Raw genomic sequence first — 3,191 nt, 5'->3', positions numbered from 1 at the left:
TAAAATGAAGCAAAACAAAACACAAAAACAGGAACTAACAAAAGCAACAGAAACACCACTAAAAAAAAACAACAACAACGAGAACGAGAAAGAACATCAGAAAAAAAAATACAAGCACTTAAGGACGAGGTGAACCGACGCAACAACAATACGACCCTAATAACGAAACGTCGAGCTTGTGTTAATGCGAGTCTTTTGCACGGTCTTTCCAAGAAAAATAGCGGTAGCTCGATAAAAAAGAAAAAAAAAGTGCCGTGACCAGGATTCGAACCTGGGTTATTGCGGCCACAACGCAAGGTACTAACCACTATACGATCACGGCTGCCCGGTGGGGACGGAGGAAAGCGCCAAACTGCGCGGGGCACCGTTTGGGCAATGTCGGATACGCCGTTCGTAAGATCGGTTTTCCTCCAGAATATAGGGCGGCCGAGCTCCGTTGGAGTGGACGCACTGCAGGAAGTTGATTGTTAAATACCGATGCCGAATCAATCGGGTATGCAGGCTGTGCGATGAGTTGTTGAAAGATTGGTTCAGAAACAACATATCTAATAGAATATCCATCTCAAAGAGTGCGATACCATCTTGCTTGTCTTCCTCCGGAACTTGCCGCTGGGGGCTGGATGCTCATGCCTTGCTCCTGCTTTAGAAGTCTGCACTGCACTATGGCTGCACTATGGCAATCATGTTTTTGACTCCGTTCCAGTAGTACTCACGTCTGCTCATTTTCCGAACGGCATTGGCTGCACGTCGCTTCTTTTGCTGTGTAAATTATGGTCACTTTGTCGCCATCATTCCTATTCCATCTGGTTCTTGCCGCACCGCACTGCCTGCACACTTCATTTTACAACGCCGCGTACAAGCCATTGTGTCGGTGATGTCACTATGTGATGAACATACAGCTTATGTTTAGTTGCCGTCATCATCGCAGCATATGCGCGAAGTTGTTAAAAGGAGAGGTGTCTTTTTTTTTTTTTCTTTTGGAACCGGGGACATCCGTGCCGTGCACCGGCAGTCTGGCTGATCCGCCTCTTAAAGAGCCGCCTTCTACTTGCTCGTGTGTCGCGCGGCTACACAATACGCAACAGCCGGGCCGCTCCATCAAAGTCTCCCGAGGCGGCGCACTGTTTCGTGTCCACTTCTACGGCGACCAGGCGTAGTCGAGGCACACGGCGTCGAAGGAGCTACACGTTTTGCCTGCACTGTCGATGCTTGGCGTTGTGGTCGTCGTCGTGGCGGTAGCGTGCTCCGGGACGATTTGTGCCCTGACACCGGCTGTGAATAATCGCTGCCGCAGTGTGCGTCTCGCCGGGCCGACGGCGGGGACCCGGCGAGACGAGAAACACACGGCATAGAAGAAAACGACGCGACAATAAGCTAGCACTAACAACTGAAAAAACAAGGCACTGTTTTTTACCGCTCGTTCTTATTCTATGCAAGTATGTAACAACTAGCCCAGTACAGCGCCTTGGTATCTCCTCTTCTAAACCTCACCTTCCTTATGTCTTTCTTGCCTCAAAGATGAGCATAACCAACGCCTCAAACATGTGAATAAGGCTTGCGTAATGCGTCAATACAGTCGGTTAAATGTCAGGCTTGGGAACTTCTCAACCATCCATATTAAGAAGGAAGACGGAACTGCAGGGCTATAAAACCTGACAGTCACGTTACGTAAAAAAAGAAACGGTGGTGAGGTTGGGGGAAGAGGAGGATTGATGAGTAGCCTGGCCTTCTTACCTAGGAGGCGTTATGTAAACCACGTTCGTCGCAGTCGCCCGCCGAGCTGCCCCAGGAATTCATGCCGCGTAGGTGATTTGAGCAGCGATTAATACACACTCGTTATTGGTTTTTCTTCTTTCTTTCCTTGTTTTATTTCAGTTTTAGCAGCCGCTTTTCCGGGTTTCCTAGCGGGCGCACGCGTCATATTGCGGCAGCAGTCGGTGTAGTTTTAGTGTAATTGCAACGTATTCTTTTTTTTTTTCCTGGCTACACTGGCGTAACCAATTCATAAGTAATGGGCGTCATGGAGGGATGTCGCCAAGGATATGCGGGCTGTGCTTTGTGGAGACGACGCTTATTCAGCAGGTATGCATGCGGCACCCACCGCTTCCCAGTGGGAGAGAAACAGAGAGAGAGAGAGAAAGAGGGAGGGTGTTGTTTTTCATTGGTGATAGCTAACAGGTAAGGAAAACCTATCTGCTACATGGATGCTAGTGTAAAAAATCGTTCATAAAAATAAAACGTTAGGAGGAATTAACGTCTAACCTGAAAGTGATTCAGTCGCAGGGACGCACACACCTTACCGCACCTTCATTTTATCCCCTTTTCCCTACAGTGCGCCTATGTTGGTGACTCGTTTTTGCATTTGGTAGCATATAACAACATGCGAGATATGTATCATGTCTACGAGGTCGTCCACGCTGGCTTCGCAGGCACGAAGGTATGAGCGACGGGCGTCGGTCATATTTGTGCACCCTGTGCATTCCTGCGCAATGCAGCATAGTTACACGCCTACGCGGACGGCTGTGCTTCCTTGTCCTTACGACACTTGGAAGATCCAGCTGCTGTGGCCACCCATTGCAGAAAAAAGTTGGGGATTACACGTGCGACCGGGCGTCACGTCGCTGTTAACGGAAATTTAGTAAGGCGTGACAGCGTATTGCGAGCGTTGTTACGTCCAGCAAGATTAACCTATACGCATGTGGTCCTGCTGGTCTAAATCCCTCAACACAAACGAATCACGTTTGCACCGCAATCTGACATCGCTGTTCGCAGGATTCACCGCACTCAGAGCGAACCGGGTAGACCGTTTCAAATTCAACCCGGAGGCGAGGAAACCCATAAAATAGCCCAGAGTACAAACGGCTGCCCGGCATTGACACACATTCGGTCAACGCGGCGATGGAGGCTTTAAATATCCCCTCGGCTTTTATCGCGCTCTGTCGGGCGTTGGCGTGGCCGCATTAGCATTTCTGTTCGCTGTGGACAGTGCCGGGCGCGACGGTTCAATGGGCGCGCTCCACCGTTGACCAATGGCGCGCACTGAGCTCCATTGGTATTCCGGTGGAACGGCAACGTCGCGACAGCTATAAACAGGGCAGCAACAGCGCGGGGGACTGCGAAGAAACTGAAGGACTCTCAAACACACACCGAAAATCACGTGACAAAAACGACAAGAAACCTTCCGGGGCACT

The 3,191-nt window shown here is 50.0% G+C and overlaps 1 non-coding gene across 1 annotated transcript; it reads right to left on the bottom strand.

The window, feature by feature from the left end:
• Positions 1–250: 250 nt before the first annotated feature.
• Positions 251–322, bottom strand: Trnah-gug (transfer RNA histidin (anticodon GUG)). Its single transcript has one exon. It is a non-coding gene; the product is annotated as a tRNA-His (tRNA).
• Positions 323–3,191: the final 2,869 nt, after the last annotated feature.

This window comes from Haemaphysalis longicornis, unplaced genomic scaffold (assembly GCF_048455015.1).
Source record: "Haemaphysalis longicornis isolate Haplotype H1 unplaced genomic scaffold, Haemaphysalis longicornis Haplotype H1 scaffold_12, whole genome shotgun sequence".
NCBI lineage: Eukaryota > Metazoa > Arthropoda > Arachnida > Ixodida > Ixodidae > Haemaphysalis > Haemaphysalis longicornis.
Note: the sequence above shows the minus strand (reverse complement) of the source record. Positions and strands in the feature narration are given on the sequence as shown.